Below are 19,958 nucleotides of genomic sequence, written 5' to 3' on the forward strand. Positions count from 1 at the left end.
TTTACCTTGGAGGCATATGGTGGGGGATCAGATTAATCCTGAGAATGCCAGGCAGAGGTGAACAGTAGGAACCGGGAAGCTGAATGACCACATGTCTTCCTTGTTGTGCACTTTAAATATGTTCCCATGGGTACAGGCAGTTCTTTTTTTGTTCTAGAAAAAAGGGTGCCGGAACTCAGCTGTAAACTGCCCCCCACAGCCCTAGGCTTAGATGCCTTGCAGTCCCAAACTGCCCCCAACCCCACCCAGCTGAAACCCTTCTCAGCTCCAAACCACTCCCCCAAACTGAAGTCTTAAACCCCTTGCAGCCCCAACCTGCCCTCTCCAACCCTCAGGCTTAACCCTTTGCAGCCCCAAACCACCACCCTGCCCCCCAGGCTTAACCTCTCTCAGCCCCCAACCCACCCACCTCATCCCCAGAGCTGCCTCAGATGACAGCTCTGTGCACTGCTCACCTACCTTGGCTGCTGAGGTATAAGGTGGCAGCCCAGGGCTGGTACCCACCCTGCCTCCCTTGCTGCATAGGCAGATGGCGCAATCCAGGCAGTGGTGGCGCTAGTGCCAGGTGCTGCAGGTTGGCACTTCTGAGCTGGTAGTGGTAGTAGCAGCAGTGGAGGGGGAGCAAACAGCTGGCTGAAGAACAGCCACCTCTTCACCCTTTGGCAGCAGCTCCCTGCCACGGCTGAAGCACAGCCTCCTACTCTCCCCCAGCTGCTGCCACTGAGAACAGCACCTGGAGTGGGCTGCAGCAGGCAACCAGTGCCAGCTAGATTGGCAAGACTAAGGTGGCAGCCAGAGGAAGAACAGGTCCCCCAGGCTGGGAGCTGAGGAAGCAGCGCTGGCCATGGCCGGGGTGAGCCGGATGCTTTCTTCACCCCATCTCGCTGGCACAATCAGGGGGCAGTGAGCTACTGGGGGATTGATGAGCCGGGTTCCTGCTCTGCTTATCTATGGCTGCCACCCCCGCCTCCGCTGCTCCCCTCCCTGCCACCTCCTTCTCTGTGCAGCTCCGGCAGGGGCAGGCTCAGCCACCTCTCCCTCCGGCTCTCCTGCAGGCTTAGGTTTCCCGCCGTGTGCAGTGCACAGGCAACTCACTGCCCTGCTGCCTTCATTTTCTGGGGCTCCTTCCCACAGCTGACTGCTCAGCAGCTCCAGAGGCTGCTGTCGTTTACTCAAAAAACCTAAATTTAGTTTAAACTGTGGGCATTGTTTAAGGGGTGGCAGCCGCCAGAGCTGCAAGTAGAGTAAGTAGCAGCAGCGCTCAGTGCCACAAGTGGGTCCTTAAAGAGCTGCATGCAGCTCCAGAACTGCAGGTTGCCAACCCCTGCATATGTGGCTTGTGGCTTCCAGAAAAGATACCAGAACTCTACTACTCTACTACTACTACCAGAACTCTGTTCCAGTGCATTTCACTGGAAAAAAAACCCTGGATACAGGTAAAGCAATGGCAACTCCTTAAAATTTGCCTCTCTTCCCTTCCTGTGCTCCGGTAGCATCCATAGTAGCTCATGTGTACAGGGCTGAGGGTCAGGAACTAGCTTGCTGGTTCAAGCTTCTCTTCCTCATTGATAGCTCATCTGTGAATAAACATGTAGCTTAGTAAACCACATCCATTATAACCAGAGTGCAGCCTTCCAGCCTTTAATAATTTGGGGAATGAACATGGGACTTCTTCCGGAGCAAGAGTGCTGACAGCTGCTGCGGCGCCCTTGGGCAAGATGGGTGTGGGGCCTGGCTCCATACCCCAGAAGGGGTGGGGCCAAAGGTGGAAGGGGCAGGACCTAGGGCATTTGGCCCTCAGCGCCACTCAGACTGTGGTGCTGCCCCCTCATTCACAGCCATCTGCAGCAGCTCTGCCCCAGCAATTCCAAGGGGCCTGGAGCTCCAGCCGCTGCCCCTACTTCTTTGGCAGCAGGGGCGGCTGGAGCTCTGGGCCTCTTCAAAACGTCAAGCTCAGAGCTAACTGACCCCTTTGCCCCACCTCCCCACCATCAGAACTATTAAAAAGCAAGAAGTGAAGAAATGCCTTGAAGAAGCGAAGAGCAAGGATAGAAAAGAGGCTTCTCCAACAAAAGTGTTAGGGAAGTTACTTAGATTGTGCCCGTTGGGTATTCAACCTGAAGTGGAGTGATGCAGGGCTGTGTACTGGCTGCTACGTTTTTTAGCATGTATTTCTCATTTCTGCTTCAACATGTGTTTTGTGATGACTGAAGGAGTGTCTGTCTTAAAGTAACTTACCGCATGTCTAGTTCTAACATTGCAAGATTCAGAGCTGATGCAATAGTGAAGAAGATTATCGTAAGGGACCTGTTGTTTGCAGATGATGCAGCCCTTGTGGATCTTATTTCCAAGTTCTCTGATTCATGCAAAATCTTTAGGCTAGCAATAAGCTTGCAGAAGTCTGTTATCATGCACCATGGTTCTTCAGAACCAGTTCCAAATATCAACTTCGGCAGTATTCATTTGGAAGTTGTTCATCAGTTTTGCTTCCCTGGCTGTACTGTTACCAGAAAATTAAATCTTGATGCTGAGATCTCCAGTAACATTGGCAAAGCAGCTGGGAACTTTGGTCTTTTGCAAGACTGAGCCTGAAACAATAATGAATGGTCAACTAACATGAAAATCTGAATTTATGAAACATGTTTTATCCACTCTTATTTATAACTCAGGAATATGGATGACTTATGCCCAAGGTACCGTAACACTAAACAGTTTTCACATCAGATGCTTGTGCAAAATTTTTCAAAGATGATGGCAAGACAGGGTGACGTGGAAATGTTAAATCATGCTGGTATGGAATTCATAGGAACATTGATTAGTAAGAAAAGCTCACGTGGCTTGACCATGTCAAACAAATGCTGGATGACAGGATCCTGAAGAATGTGTGATATACTCTGAAGGTCGTGAAGGGCAGAGAGAGAGAGGCAGCCTGCTGCTCAGATTTTGGATGACTTAATCTCCTTTGGAATCTCTGTGGATGATTGGGAAAGGTATTCAGAATGCCATTCTGGTTGGCAGATCAACTTGCAGCTGGAGAGAGGCTCTGGAAGGTAAATGGTATCGTGATTATTATATAACCTGATTGCACCTTTTCATACTACTCTTTTCTCATCAATTTTCCATATTCTGGCCATATTATTTCTTGTTCCCAGCTCTCCATGGAGAGAAGTAGATTTCGCTGGCTGTCTTTATTAATAAGAAGAGCAGAAGTAGGCTGGCTCCTCACTCATGAATTTCCTAAAGAGACCTATTTCTTGTCTTTTATTGATCCCTCAGGCTGTCTTTCAGTTTCAAGATCGATTCCTATTACCTCATTCATGTTAAGATGTGGAACCCCTTCCTCACTTTCATTACTGCCAGCAACTTGGCCGTAATGGGGATAGATGCCAGGAGTTTCTCCAAGTCTGTTTCTCCATGCTGTATGACTTTATAGTGAGGATAAGCATAAATGTATGTGGATCTTCAAACACTGGAGCCCTTTATCAGACATGTGTCTCTCTCCCTTTCATATACACAGGCAAACACAATTTCCTTTTTCTTAAGTCTATTGGTTTCTTCCCTTTTAACTTTCTTGAGAGATCCTCAGATTCTAGAAGAGTAAAACCTAGTTATTACTATACTAATACTGTAACAATAATTGGCAATAGTCATTGCTATTGGACTGCCTGTCATACATTCAAAATACTTCGTTAACATTAAAGGCTAAATTCTCCCTTCAGTTATAACCTTTAAAGCCTATCTAAAGTCAATGGGGTTTCAGAAAACAGCTAATTAACTTGTACAGTTGGAGTGACATGTTCTGTAAACTGTAATTTCTTTCTGGCAAAGACTGTTAGTTGCTTCGAACAGTTCACATAATGTGGGGCTCAGTCAGACCCTGATTAAAGTTAATGGCAGAACTTCTGTGAACTTCAGTGGTGCTGGATCAGATGCACAAAGAGAATGTGATACAAGGCATAAATACGTACCAAACCATATCTTTCTGGTAGGAAGGGGACATATTGTGATCACATCATTTCTGCTATTCACAACAACTTTGAGATGAAATAGAGATTACCATATCCAACTGAAAATGCAATGAGATGTTGAAGTAAGAAGAATGAGGTTATTACATATGCTGCGATGTGGCCTGGTAATAATAGAAGATAGTATAATTACAAAAAAGCCATGAAATTGTTAAACTCGTCTATGTTACATCTCATCGAGAAAATGGAACACCAGCTGCATAGAGCTTCCTAATACCAGGCTCAGGTTTTTCTCCCTGGGGAGGAAGTTACCTACCAACTTACCAAAGACATTTGCTGTTGCACCTGTGTGTTCACTGGAAGTCTTGGAAACCAATACTAATCTGACTTGACTTGTGAGATCTAAGAAGATCGTAGCACAAATTGGAATGGCTTGTAAGGCAATAATTTCTCAATAACCTGAGTGAAACTAACATGAATGTCAGGTTAAGAGCTTTGTATATCATCAGTGAGGTACAGTTGGTGTTCAAGAGAAGTGAAGTGATAGAGATTATATTGAACATTATTACTTTTACTTTAATTTGTCCTAAGTTCAGAACTGCGGTTTTGAAAAGTTTCCATCAAAGATTTCCAGTGACATTACAGTTCTCTTTGAGGAGCTGTTGCATTTACCTACAAAAGCAGACTTCACTTATATTTCTCTCTCATCCCTTAGTGCCCCTCAGAAAATGCAGACACTTTTTCTAAGTACATTGTGGCCATGGTGAGGCCACTTTCAGCTACCAGCAGCTGGCCTGTGTTCACTGGTGTCAGAGGTTGGAGGAAGCCGTTTCCTGTTTTGATGGTATTCAATGCCATTTAACAATAGAGGGAAAGAAAGCTGCATTAAGACTGCAGAATCTAAGCACGGGGAAATTGTTTTTAACATTACAACTCTGCACATCTCCCTGTTCGGCCCCTACCCTCTCTTCCATCTCCTGTTTAAAAGTGGAAGGCAACTTCGGAGAGGAGGAAGAGACGGTGAGAACTTGGATAACAGGTAATTACAGATGTCTCTGCCAGAAATGGCCTCAGGGCCTACGTATCAGGTTTGAAATACTTGCGTGTCTAAATTACTGGTTCATATCTCAGTCCTTTTTCCTTGAGATACATCAAGTTCCTTGTGTGGGACTTTCAGAGACTTGGTGCAGCAAGTCTCAATTTTGCTTTCTGTGACAGTGGTGAAAACACTTTGTCTCATCTGCTAAGCAACTAAATTGTCATCATCAGGAAGGGGAGCAATAGCTGATAACAATTTTCAGCAATGGTAAACTTGCTGGAGTAGAAAGGACAACAGTGCAGGAAGGGCTTAGTCCTTTCCCCTCTATACAGCGTTCTTATCACCTTTCTTAGTGCAGAGTCTTCATACCTTCAGATCTGTCTCAGTTCACAGAATTCCTTTATGACTTGTAAAAACCAACAAGGAGCCCTCTAAGCTGCTACAGGACTCCTCATTGTTTTTACAGATATAGACTAACACAGCTATCCCTATGGGACTTTATCTCTTCTGCCTCTCCTGCTTTCCCATTATGTATATGTGTGTAGCATCTCTCACTTCAGTCCGTACAGGTAGTCCTCAGGGACATTTCCTCTTGGAATCCCACTCACTTGCTGCTCATCTCTTTCAGAAAGCAAACTCTGGGGCTAAGGATTTGGGGTACAAGTGGGTAAAGAACAAGTTAATTAAAACAAACAATACAGCTTCTACTGGAACCATTCAACAACAGGAAACAGGTGTTTCTAGAAAACCAGAGAGTAATTTGAGTTTGTCACCTTCCCTCCCACTTTATTTCTGCACCCTAAGCCCCCACCCCCACCTGGCACTCCTAAACATGCACTGTCTTCAAACATGCAGAAACCAGGAGCATACAAGAGTCCCAAGCAGATTAGAAGTTGCAGACTCTTCAGCACCTGCACTGCAGAAATCTCAAGTGAGTCACCTCAGTCTGCAGTAGTAAGTAACCCAGCAATTGTCAATCAAGTCTGCAGAGCCTAAAGCACAATACTGTAAAAAGCCAGTACTGGGGACGGGGAAAAAAAAAGACAGCTTGTGTAAATGTAAATCCTGTTACATTTACAAAGACCTGTAACCTTAAAGAACCTCACAATCATCATAAATAAGTCCTGTTGTTTTCAGCTACATTTCAGAATGATTTTGTTTAAAGGCATAGCCATCAGATGTAGAGGTAAGGTTACAGTACAGTGGGACATGAATTTCTCAAGTGTGAGGGTGCAGTAAGGGGAAATACGCTTGTGATGCCATCTGGGGTTGTTGTGAATTGGTTGGGACTGTGTTACAATGCCAATGCAAAAGATCCTTGGAATGGAGGGTGCCAAGAACGGAATGGATTGGGGCATAGTGCCAAGGTACTAGTGGAATGTAAAGAATAAAACTATCTTAGACCCTGCTGCATTATAAAATCTACCATGCTTAAATACAGTAATAAGCCAACCGTGTTGTCTGACTGACTGAACTTGCCTGTATAGACAGAACCAAATTGTTATCATTATGTTCAGAAATGTTTCACTAGCTTTTTTTTGCCAGGGATGTCAGGAAAGAATATTTTTTAAAGAAAACTAGGCTCTTGCTATGGCCCCATCTACGCTAAATACAACATTGTCCGCAGTCAAGCCAAGACATGATCCTCTCATCTCAGTTTTTCAGTCATGACTGAGTTGTGGTCATACAGGCTTTTTTCAAAACACAGACATATGTCAACTGTGTTTTGGTGTCCATACCTATCATCCTACTTGATTATTCATGCATGGGTACACTTTGAACAAATCTGGGAACTTTCCCCTTTCTGCCTCAGCAGGGGATAAAGAACAAGCATAGCATGGCAGCCGTGCTCTCAGGGATGTCCTGTTGTGCATGGAGCTTTGAAGTTTGCTAGCTCAGTTACACAGGCCTGGTTAGAGGGACGTCATCAAAACACCAAAGTAACAATTATTTTAGAGAAATGATCACATTCAGTTTAAGCCTCTTACAAAGTTGACAGTCACTATTATCACATATTAATTATCTTGTATATAGACACAAACCTGGTTTAAAGCCAGTCAGGTCACTGTCTGGTTAAACACTCGTGTAAAAGTTATAATTGACAGCAGTTCTCATTCATAGTTTATAAAGCAGTAAACAATTCATCTCTATAGAAACCTATGCTTGGTAATAACTCTTGAGAGATGGGTGTAGTCTGTTCTATCTTCTCCATTTTTAGTTTAGGACTAGACATTACATTCAGACACCTCTGAGTAAAAGTTTCTGCTTTGTTCCATAAGAAACAGCAGAAATGGCTTTTCCATATTTAACAACCTTGTCAGAATGAGGAAACTCTTCATACAGGTGCAGGCAGCTGCCATTCTATCATCACGGAGTGCCTGATTATCAGGATTATAATGTTATCTTTTGGCAGAGAAGTCCTGGCAGCAAACAGCCTCTTAAACCTGAAGGAGATTAGCAGTTCTGCACTAGACCTATGCCTCAATGACAAATCAGTGTCACGGCACACTCTTTGGCTAAAAGCACTGTCATAAGGAACTGACACCTTTCCAAAGGTCAAGTGGTTTTCCATTCAACTTGGAGAAGACTGTACCATTTAATTCCTTCTAAAGACTGAAGGATAGTATATAAGTATAATGTAAATCAGCCGAGTATGATGACATATGTCAGGGCCTGCCTTCGGTTCAAATACCAACACCTGGCAAAGCCAGATTTTGGAGGTGCTGTATGTATATAGCTCCTGCTGCTGGTAGTGCTTGGGCCCAGGATAAGTTTCCCTGGAATTCCTGCAAATTATGGATTATGCACAGTAAAGGCTTCTTTAGATTGATTGTTTCCATTAGTGGGGTAGATGGGGAACAGCAGCATGACTGGCCATTCCAAAACTCCCACTGCTGTGGAGATTAGGCCCAAGATAGGCCTTGCTGAAATAAAGGTTGGGCTGGTGGTCCCAAGGTAGAGGTCACTGTCATACATGAGGTTTACCAGTGGCTTTTACTTACGGCACAAACTCTTCACATCATGCCATGTGAATAATGTAAAGTCACAGTTTGTAATCAGAGTAGATTTGGGAACTTTCAAAACAGCTAGCAAGGTGTGGAACTGACCCATGAAATCCAAGCTGCCTCAGGAAAAATGAATGAGACAGTGTGGTCTTTACTCTCTACATGGTATTAAGAATCTGAAAAGACCACATGGAAGTATCTGGGTTCCAAATAACTGTGTATACTAGCATCAGAGGAGTAGCCATGTTAGTCTGTATCCGCAGAAACGAGAAGTCCTGTGGCACATTGTAGACTAACACATACATTGAAACATAAGCTTTTGTGTGCAAAGACCCACTTTGTCAGATGCATATATGCTAGGTATATATAAACAGCCAGTGTCTACTACAGGCATATAGCTCTCCATTGTTGGACTATGGTGACTTGTGTAGTGGAAGAAAGAGAAATCCATCTGAGAGCTGCCAAATTATTTAAAGGGATACTACCCAATTCTAATACACTAGGAATGTAGGAAGCCACAACCTAAAATGTCAAGGAAGAAAGGGCCATCAAAAAAGGTTGACTTATGTCAGACCTCCCAAAAGTCCTGGGTTTTGTGGAATGGTGCTTTGATCCACAAAACCCACTGTCCCTTTTGTAGCAGTTCATGTCCCGGAAGGCTGGGTGGGCTTGAATCCCTGCTCTACATAGTTCAACCTGGCCCCATCTCGTTCATTGACTGCTCTGCTCACTCAAATTTGGTCCAACCACCCCAATAGAGGAGTCAGGCCACACCTGAGTGGCACAGAAACCCTTTGTGCATGATGACAGGTCACAATGCCTGGAGTGATAAGCCGAGCCCAGGCACTCCTACAGGACATGTGATGCAGAAGCAGCTGTTGTAGGATGAATGGAGGGTGGGCTCACACTGAAACTCCCAGCCACCCCAACACAGCAGCACCCAACCCCCTTAACTCCCTCATTTCATTAGCAAACAGTCAAGCTGAATGCAGGTTAAGCTGAACACATGGAGCTTTATTAAGCTCTGTGCACTACTCCGTCCATATGGCTACATGGCTTCCAGCCCAGTTCCTCACATTTCCTGATTTCCTTATATCCCTGCAATAACAGTCTTACCGTGCTTCTTTAAACACAGGCCCTCAGACTCCAGTTCTACTGATCATGATACACCTTCTCTATTTTATATTATAAACATTAAAAACAATTCAGCGCCCAGACTGCTGCCCTGTATGCCTGCAGCCTGTGGGAGCTAGCACGTAGATTCGCTGGAATCCTATCTTTACCAAAGATTCAGCTGATTACGTAACCGTGGAGATAGTTTAGTCTACCCAACAGGCAACTAACTACTATCAGCAGTGATTTCTCCCTGTCTCCCTGTAGCAAGGTTGCCTGTTTGGTCAGCTGGCCTAGTGATCATGTCTGCTGCTTCAGTCCCTCTTTTAATCCAGTGTATCTAGCCTTGTCCATACTAGAGCTAGATGAAGGAGAATCTGCACTGAGTGGGAGGAACGTGGCCCTGGTTCCACCAAGTCCCTGCCCAGGGGTCCTGAAAATGTGATTGATTGTGTTGGCCTATATTTGACACCTCTTCTGCTCACTTTCCCCTGGCCCTACTGTGCCCCATGCCTCTAATACTGCTTTGAGGTTCAGCAGCAGTTTTTTTTGTGAGCATGTTAATGGATTCATTGTCCTGATGCCCACCCCCCAATGTTGCTACTTAGAGCATCCACTAACATCAGTAATCATCAGCTTGTCTGATATCTGCCTGGTAATAACACTGCAGGCATACCAACATGTGCTGCAATTTCATTGGAGCACTAAGAAGAAGGTTTGCCATGACTGTCTCTTGGGGGTTGTGGTCTGATTACACTATCATGGGTAGACACAGGTGTGCTGTTGTAATCACACCACTCCATGAACCACAATCAGTAGCTCTTTTTCTATTTGGGCGATACCATTGTTCAGTCTGTGGCAGGGTTCTGGTGGCATGAGCAACTGGCTGCTCCTGCAAAAAAGCTTTACCCAGTTTCTTCTCCTGTGCATCACACTAGCATGTCAGTGGTTTTCCTGGCTGGTAGTACTTCAGGATAGGCAGATCTGTTACCAGTTGCTAGCTGAGTGCATCAAATGTTTGCTGTTCAGAACCTATGTAGTCACACTCAGAATCCTGACTTCTGAGCTATCGCGTCTACTACTGCCAGAGGTAGATAGTACTGAGTCAAAAATTGTTAGTCCAGCAATGTGCTTATTTAACCCTTTCACACCCAGTGGAGCTGCATATCACTGGCTGCCTTGATCTTGTTGAGATCTGCTTTTGGTCCATTACTGTGAGCTGATGTTCAGTGTATGTCATCTGTTGCTCTTTGAGTTGCACTTTTTCTGGGTTGAGTTTTATGTTCTTGACGCTGCATTGTTGCAGAAAAGCTTGTAGCTTCCCATTGTGATCTCATTTAGCTTCTGTATCATTGCTCTCTCTTCCACAGTGAGGATACACCTCCAGTTATTTTCCCCAGAAGTTCTTCCACCACCTGGGTGAATTCTCCAGAACAGTGCATAGTGTTCATAGCCATGTGTAGTGACCAAATGGTGTGCAAAGACTGTGAGTAAGCTGAACTCTTTATACAGGTATCAGTGACAAAGCCTGTTTCTCACCTTACAGACCACAAAGATCCTGGTAATGGAGAGTGATGCCAAGATGTCATCAATTGTGGGCAGCAGTTCAATTCCTGGTTCAGAGGCTTTGGGTCTATGCAGATAAGTAATTTGCCCAATGGCTTCTTTACAATTGCCATGCTGCTTACGCAAGCTTTATTAGCCTCCATAGAGAGAGGCATCAGACACCAACAGGCGCTGAGCCCATAGTTATTGATGATGATGATGATGGTGATGGATGCTAAGCTACCCTGTTCCACTGATTTTCAAGATTTCTGTGCCCTGGATTATGTAGTGCCACTGAAATTTTCCTTCTTTGTAGGCACACAAGTTTGACTTCAAGTCACAGCTTTCCTTAAAGGCATCCATTGCCTTTGAAAACTTTACCATATGTATTTAAAACTATCCATTGTCCATGTGACTCCTTTTGCTATAAAATTCTGATGCTGCCTCCTCATCAAAACCACACCTTGTGTGACCCCAAAAGAGGTCTGTTGTGCTTTCCTCCACTGCTGTAAACTACAGTTAATACAAGCCGTTAGGTCACATTTTCCCCTGAGCTGCATTGTGCTCTCACTGTATATTATTAACTTGTACCTGATCTTTGTAATGGTACATGTGAGAAGTCTCCAGGATATAGCCTCAATTGTGGGATCACTGAGCCCTCCAAACCCATCAAACTGGGTTGCTGTTCACACTGTGTTGCTGATGTCAAGCTACATATTCTTTCAGGCGCTGCTCTTAAGCAGACATCTACAGAGAGGGATGTCTAAGTTACATGCCTGATCTTCCAGCCACTCATTAACCACCAACAGGGAGACTCCAGCCAATTTCCCCCAGTTCTCCAGGCCTGCACCCCAGAAATATACCATCTTTCACTAGTCAGAAGCCTGGCCAGTGTAAGCTTATTACCCAGTTCGCCAGGACTTCATAAAATGAACATGCCCTAATCTTTGTAATCTGAGCAGAGATTCCCCCGAACACTGCACCCAAAACACACTGTTTTAGGTAAAATATAGAACAGATTTATCAACTACCAAAAGATAATTTTAAGTAATTGTAAGTAGAAGCATGAGATCAAAATTATTTTACTTATAAAATAAAAATAAATTCACAGTCTGAATTCTGCAAACTAAGCTGGATTTGAGCCTCTATCTGAGGGATGGTAAAATCGGGTTACAGTTCCTCAGTGCCCAGGCTAGGACCACCTCTACTACCTTGGTACCAAATTTCCTCAGTTCAAACTCTCTGTCTTCCAGACATGCCACCGGGTGGTTCAATGTGGGAGAGGAAAGAGAAAAGCCAAGCAACGGTATCACAGTCTGGTTTTTTATACATTCTTTGCACTGCTAGAAGGATCCTTGCTGTGAGGCATGTGAGGTGGTGGGGTGTCAGTCAGTTCCCAATGACCAAGCAGTTTCCACTGTGTATGTGTTTTCTCTAAGAAGACTCTGGGATAGTGGATTCCTTGCTTTTTGGACAGTTTGAATGCTATCTCGTCCCTTCTTTGTTGCAGCTGAAAGGCTGGTTATAGGTGTTCCTAATCTTGCAACATATTTCAGTAACACAGGCCTAGATGTACTTCTGAGGGTGTTGTACACCTAGAGCTTTCATGTCTATTTGTCTAGAGCAGCTACATCTGAAGGTAGTGACATCATCTTCTCAGAGCAGCTACACCACAGAGTGGTGAGCCAAGTGCCACAGAGTATCCTGTTCTGAGTTTTATTTATCAACCAGTCCGTTTAAGGCAATAACATAAGGGGTCTTTCCACACACCATCAAAGTGGTCTGTAGTGAAAAACTTGTGTTGCTCCACAGTTTCATTCTGCTTTGGGGAACAAAATGGGATTTCCTAGGACTGGACTGCTGTGAGGCATGGGGCAGTGGAAAGTTTCAAAGTGCTGCAGACTTCTCTGCTTTGCTCCCCACGTAGATCAAGTAGCAAGTTTACTTTCCTGCTGTGTAGTCTGGCATAGCCAGGCCTGCAAACAGTTCAAACGCCTTCCATTGGGTACAATGCTGGGCTAAGTCTGTCTGCAAAATCCAGGGCTCCCAACGGCTTATAGAGAGTTTCAAGGCTCCTGCTGACAAGTGCTGCACTGCAAATGAACTCACTGATCAGACATTGCCACCATGTTTGTGTGAGCCTGAATGCAGAGTAAGCGGAATGAGTGGCAATTTTCCATGCCTGAGCACTACCCTCCCCAGATGCCTGAGTTGCTTCCAGCCTAATCCCCACATTCCCTGACTTCTCTTATGTCCTTTCAGTAACAGTCCCTCCAGGAAACATGGGCCTTCTGATATATCACCTGGGGCCTCTCACACTCCAGGGGTAGCAATGGGCCTCCCAGAGCCAGGACTTCTCTGGCTTTCCCCGCTTGAAAAGTTGGAAGGTATGTTATTTAGTCAGAAGGATGTAGACAGCTTTAAGCTTCTGATGGGAAAGTCTCCATCAGCAAAGCCCAGGAGCTATTAACAGTAAGACTGCCACTGTGGCTGGCTGAGTGATCAGAGGATTAAGAAAAGAAGTTGTTCCAGTGGAAGATGCTGGATATTTTTACATCCGACACGTGAATGGAACCTGGCGGAGGTGTCCCATGGGAGATTTCAGAAATAAGAGCCTTGCCTTTTCATATCTCTCCCTCCCCACGACCACCCAATTTGGTCAAGGACTTGGGGCTTCTTTGTTGCTCAGAACCTGTCTGGATGCCTGAATTAGATGTTTTAAGGCAACTCTTTTCTGCTGATACAAGGTGCTGATTTTGGCAAGAAAATTTTTGTGTTATCCTTTTACCTGTTCTCATTTGTTATCCTTTTGCTTTCTTCTTTCTTTGGTTTCTCCCCTCCTCTTTCCCTCCTCTTCACTAAAGGCTCCCAATTTTTCACATAGTGCTCACAACCAAACCACTTTCACTTTAATTTAGCATGGTATCTAAAGAGACACGTTTTTAAAATTTTACCCTTAGCAGCAAAAGAGACAATTAAAAGCTAAAAGGAAGATGAAAATAAAAAATACAAGTTGTAACTTAATATCAACAATCCGCAACATTTATTATAAATTTTGATGCCAGATACTCACACTATTCAAATACAAATGAAAGATTAAAGGTGAACTTAAAATGCACAGTCCTGGAAAAAGGAGCAATGTTCTTTGGATTCATGTTGTCAAAGAAGATTTGTTCCTGAATGTGGCAGCTGCTGAGCACAGAGCAGAGGGAGCTGGACAAAATACAGCATCACCACCAATCCCTGTGGAGCCATCTCTGCTGCAGATGCTGGCCCTAGCACCTCGTCCTCACCCTTCAGGTCCATGCTATGCTCAACTCCTGCTTCCCAGCCCAGCTAGCTGCAGTGTCACTTTCATCCTGAGTTCCCTTAGAGCCATGTCTGAGAGGCCTGAGCTCACTCAGGAGCACATGAAGCTGCACTGCCTACCTCACAATACCAGCTCTGCCATTGCCAATGTAGACGCCAAGTGTAATGTTCCTACAGCTCTGGATGCCATTGCTTTTCTGTTTCCTTTCTTTTTTATATTTTCTCTCATCCCTCCTTTCCTCCTCCTAGCTCTCCCTCACCCCTCCTCTCCTAATTGTCCTTCTCTTGCATCCCCTCTTTTGTATTTTTACATTCCTCTGCAATGCTTTTTCTGTGAAAGAGACAAAGGGGAAATGAGAAATGCCTTTTCATTATATGATAGTCTTTTATGGAGAGGTGTTCTTTGATGGAGCAGAACAGACTATTTGTCACTGATTGTCCCTGGTCAGGTTTAGAGTCAGCTGGTGTAACCATGTTGGAAAGACCTGACATTAAAGACATGTAGCTAAGTGAGACTTTACTGTCTCTTATCCCAGAAAAAGATACTCAGTTCCTCTAGAAGAGCATGCGGAATGGCTTCCAGAAGAGAAGTGTGGAGAAGTGACTGAATGAGCAAGGTAAGTCAATCTTTTTTTTTTTTTTAAACTCAAAAAGAGAATAGTCCTTCTATTGGGTTAAGAAACATTGGGGCTCACTGGAGAAGCGCACATGTACCTGTGATTGACTGAACATTATTATTGTAGTTTATGTGATAGTAATTTTTGCAAGCACCAGCAACAGTTGAGGTCCCATTGTGATAGGCGTTGTGCAAACATATTTAAGAGATGACCCAGTCTTGAAGAGATTACAATCTAAGTGTGGACTAAATCAATTTCTTATGTTAACACTACAGTCACTAGCAAGAGGCAGAAATGCTTTCTTGGAACAGACTGGGGAAATCCCTCTCTGTGGCTGGAGTTAAATGAAAGTCCCGTCTTTCTGGGTGACAGACAATTTCTCTCACTTTTCTTAACTATGTATTTTGCTATTGGTCATAAACTAGAAAACAAACCCAGTGTGTCAGGGGCCGTACAAACTACAGCTTGTTCTCAGACGATCTTGTTGCAGGGAGCAAGTCTCTGGCTGATTCACTAGCTGTAAAAATAAACACAGTCCAGGGGAAGGCTGCAGGGTGCCTAAGAAGAAGTAGAAGCTGCAGCAGCTGGTGTTTTCTTTGCTGTTTCTTTTCAGGGGATCTGGGCAAGAGGGAGGTGCAAGTGATTAATGAAGAAATGATAGTACCTCCCCTCACCCTTAGGAAGGAAAGGCAAGTCCTTGTGTATCATTGTTCTTCGAGCTCTTCCAATCCAAAATTTAAAATACCCCAACCCCTCTAATACAGTACTGTGAGGACTGACAGCACATCTATGTGCATTAACTGCACTCTGGGGTTTTCATATATTCTGTGGTCTTAGTCTGTGAGTTTTATGGGGTTGTTCCACACCCATTCTCCATGACTTCCCTCTTGGATTTACCTAGTTCCAGGGCAGCGTACTATAGCACTTGTTTGCAACTGATTCATTTCCGGTTGGTTTTATGCCAGCCCCTCTAGAATAGGGGATGTTGTGGATACATGTGTGGAGCACACTGCACTTTAATGATCCTTACCTCCTCAAAGGCTCATATGCCGCTCTAGAATCAACTACAAATCAGGGAGTCTTTATTGCTGTTGAAGTGATTTCCTTTGCTTTCTTGTGCAGGAGAAAAAAAATCCAGTAGACACAGACAGGCAAGAGCACGCATTTTGTTTTGAAGGCTTATGAAGTAAAGAGGGTTGGCAGAAGCTTCTTACGCTAACTTATGGATGAAGATGATGATAGCTAAAGTCTTGACATGAATGAGCTCAAGTGGTGCTGATAAGAGGCGAAACTTAAAATCTATAGATATTTGTGTGTGAAGAACATTAGTTGTTCATTCAGATGATTTTGTTATTTTTTGTTCTTTGTAAAATAAAAGACTAAAAAACTAAGTTTCTTAAACCAACTTTTCAGCATTACTTGTGGCAATTTTTTGGTATGAAACCCTTTCCCCACCCCGCAGCATGTGTGTAAGTTCTATGAATATATTCCAAGTCCAAAAGTGTTCCGTGATCAAGTTAGTTTGGGAAGTGCTGATCTAGGTCACTGGCTATAATCCAAAAGAGGCTAGCAGTGGCTGAAAATTGATTCTTCATTATTTGATATTTGATTGGTGGCCTTTGTGGAAAATCAGATGTTCACAGGTTGATTTCTAGTGGGCAGGTGACATGTCACAAATCACCATCAGTGATACACCTTCTAACTGGCAGTCTCTTGAGAGAGAGATCAGCTGAGCAGAGAGAACAAAGACACCAAAAGGCTGAGGCACATTGACAGGGCTGTATCCAGATGCTCATGCTGTTGTTTTATCTGCTGTGTGCTCAGCTGAAAGGTTTCAGTCTCCAGGACTGTCAGCCTGGCACTTGCTGTTTCCAACCATGATTGTACTTTCCAAACTGCAGTCCAAGCCTATACTCAGTGAAAATACTCTTAGTTTTAAGGTGAATGCTGATGTGTGCACTCCTTACTCCATGCAGTATATGCATGTCCGATTGTGGTTGTGACAAGTCTGTGATTTACAGATGTGCAGACCGTGCATGATTGTGAAGCACTGTGTGATGGTTTTTGTAGATGTATCGGGGGGCGGGGTAGCCATGTTGGTCTGTATGTGCAAAAACAACTAGAAGTTCTGTGGCACCTTATAAACTAACAGGACTTCTCCTTGTTCTTGTAGATGTAAGTGATAGTGTGTGCTCTCAGCATGTACCAGTTCATGTTTGTTTCTCTCTGTATGCTGGAGCAGGGGGAGAGAAGGGCTGCTAAAGGCTGTGTGAGTCACAAACACACTGGAAGCTTCTTTAGTTTTAAGGTGCAAAGCTGCCTTTTGCCAAGACAAGTGCTGGCACATCCTGCAGAGAAAAGGACTTTGGAGGCAAAGTGGGGAGGAGGAAGGGAAGGGGAAGAAAAGGGAGACAAACAGAACAGAGCTAGCTAGACCTCTGCATTTTACAGTGATGGCCCAGTGGAGTCTCTGTCCATATGCATATACAGCTGGGTTACCAAGAATGTCTGTGTAGACAAACATCCACAAGTGGGCATGTCTTTCTGTGCCCTTGCCTTCATCTCTTAAAAAGGTGAGTTTTTTACCTTAGCGTAACCAGCAGGCTGGAGCTATTGTTGAGCAAAAACCATTGTGAAGAACAGACAACTTAGGGTTTTTTTCCCCCCTCTAAGGTAAATTACCTGGATTTTATAAGGTAAACCCCTTGCCTGAGGTTGATCTTCCTTGTTTCTCTCACAGTAAGTTGAAGTGCTTTGCCTTCACTGTGTTTTTATGTCATGATAGCTCACATTCATTAATTACCCTGAAGTAAAAAATGCACTCTTTTTAGCAGTGCATGAAGGTGTGACCTGTAAGAACTGTAGCAGTGACTAATGTATCAATACAAATTAAGCTAATTTTGCGTGCGAGAATTTTCTTAGATTTTGATAATTATATTCTGGGCCTTTCTCTACATTCGTACCTTGGCACAATTACCAGGCTTGGGAGGTACACCTTGCTGTCCAGGGCATAACTTTAAAATCATGCCTCTCCTACCTTACAGCATTATGCTGTAGGGTTTCTTCAGAAGTAGCTTAGAAAACAGTGAAGAGCTCTGCTTCTCTGTCAGTGTGGTGTGCCCTGGTTCTACACCTGTCTTGAAAACAGCTTCTCTGAAGCAGTTAAAGAGTAACATGGATAGGGATTTAGCAGTGGGATTGGAGTCAGAAGAGGGCATTAAAGAAAATGAATCATGTGCAGAGCTTTTTAGTTCCTGTTAAAGAACAAAGAAATCCCAGGTGGCACACTAAATATATTTCACTGTGAAAATACCATTTTGCTCCTGAACATACTAAAATGTCAAAAAATTATCTTCTATCATTACCCATAGGTAGAATGAAGCAGGGATCTTGGCTTCAAACATATGCACGTATCCTCCATTATTCTTATAGTGCAAGTTTCAGGAAATTAAGTGGGATTTTGTCTGCTGAAGCCAAGAATCCAGTTAATATGTGCAGTAAAGAGAATGGAAATTTCTTACAAAGTAAACCAACAACTTTTCTTCACCTATCCGTGTGCTGCTATGTATGCCTCCTTTTATGGGTTGGTATTTAGCCACACCTGTTTTGCGGTGGATGTGGCTGTACATCAGTGGCAGCCTTTAAAGGCATTCTGGCTGTCCCAGTGAGGATTCCAAAAGGGGCACATAACCAAACATGGGAGCCTGTTAGACTCAGAGTGCCAGCTCAGCTCTGCCCTTGCCCACACCTTTGGGCATCTGTTTCTATGATCAGTGCTAGTCTTTCCTCTTCTTGTGCTCAGATTCTGGAGAGGATTATGCCTGGCTATTGTATCAGGGCTGCATTGAGCAGAGACTGCATGTGGCCTCTCACCATGCAAAGTCAACCCCAGTTTGGCCTCAAATACCCCTCTCTGCAGACTATATGAACATTTTAAAGATTATCAAAAACTCTTTTGCATTCAACAAAATGCATAATCCAAGTTGTTGGTTGAAATAAAAATAATGAGACCGTAAGGGTTGACAGCATGCCTCACACTGTACAAAGCACAAAAGACAACAAAACACAGGATGTTTGCAATCTAAAGGTATAATTACCCAACTGTGCAGGTGTATGTAAGGGACGGAGCTCTTTGGGATGCAGACACTTTTGTTCTGTGATTATACAGCACCTAGCACAGTGGAGTCCTGATCCATCACCAGGGTTCCTAGGAGCTGCTCTAATGAGCCTCCCTGTTGCCGCTTGTATTCTCACTCTCAGGCACAATGGCTACGTCTACACGTGAAGCCAACATCGAAATAGCTTATTTCGATGTAGCAACATCGAAATAGGCTATTTCGATGAATAACGTCTACACGTCCTCCAGGGCTGGCAACGTCGACGTTCAACTTCGACGTTGCGCGGCACCACATCGAAATAGGCGCTGCGAGGGTACGTCTACACGCCAAAGTAGCACACATCGAAATAAGGGTGCCAGGCACAGCTGCAAACAGGGTCACAGGGCGGACTCAACAGCAAGCCGCTCCCTTAAAGGACCCCTCCCAGACACAGTTGCACTAAACAACACAAGATACACAGAGCCAACAACTGGTTGCAGACCCTGTGCCTGCAGCATGGATCCCCAGCTGCCGCAGCAGCAGCCAGAAGCCCTGGGCTAAGGGCTGCTGCCCACAGTGACCATAGAGCCCCGCAGGGGCTGGAGAGAGAGCATCTCTCAACCCCCCAGCTGATGGCCGCCATGGAGGACCCAGCAATTTCGACGTTGCGGGACGCAGATCGTCTACACGGTCCCTACTTCGACGTTGAACGTCGAAGTAGGGCGCTATTCCGATCCCCTCATGAGGTTAGCGACTTCGACGTCTCGCTGCCTAACGTCGAAGTTAACTTCGAAATAGCGCCCGACGCGTGTAGCCGCGACGGGCGCTATTTCGAAGTTAGTGCCGCTACTTCGAAGTAGCGTGCACGTGTAGACACAGCTAATGGGAGTTGTGAGGAAATGGCAGAGACTCACCTAGGGCATTAGACAGTTAAAACAGAGTTGTTTAAATTGTTTGAATTTTCAACTAAAATTTTAAAATCTTTTGAACAACTGAAATTGTTGGTAGTAGTTCGTTTTGTGCCAGTTTTCATCTAGCACCGACATAAAATCAGTATCAGCAATCTTCATCTATCCCTCCGCCTAGCATAAGTAGTTGGGTGCTTTCTTCTAGGCAGGTTCCTGTGTATTCTGTAACTCCACATGCAGGCCATGGAATTCACCACTTGCCACAGAACTGTATTTCAAAATCTCAGCTCTGTTTGTTCAAAAATACATTTATATCCCTTCTGGTTACAAAGGGTTATTTGAATAAGTAAAATAATTATT

General features: G+C 44.3%; 1 protein-coding gene across 5 annotated transcripts in view; it reads left to right on the forward strand.

The window, feature by feature from the left end:
* Nucleotides 1–19,958, forward strand: part of BUB1B (BUB1 mitotic checkpoint serine/threonine kinase B) — a 223,788-nt gene that overhangs the window by 18,816 nt on the left and 185,014 nt on the right. For 2 of the 5 annotated variants that reach the window (XR_012645942.1, XM_074996968.1), the window contains 2 exons: nt 10,669–13,054; nt 14,513–14,593. The gene's annotated coding sequence lies outside the window, so the exon portion shown is untranslated. Of the gene's footprint in view, nt 1–4,924; nt 5,005–10,668; nt 13,055–14,512; nt 14,594–19,958 lie in introns of those variants that run through there. The other 3 variants (XM_074996970.1, XM_074996969.1, XM_074996972.1) reach the window with 3 other exon arrangements.

Source organism: Carettochelys insculpta, chromosome 6 (assembly GCF_033958435.1).
Source record: "Carettochelys insculpta isolate YL-2023 chromosome 6, ASM3395843v1, whole genome shotgun sequence".
In the NCBI taxonomy this organism is placed as follows: domain Eukaryota; kingdom Metazoa; phylum Chordata; order Testudines; family Carettochelyidae; genus Carettochelys; species Carettochelys insculpta.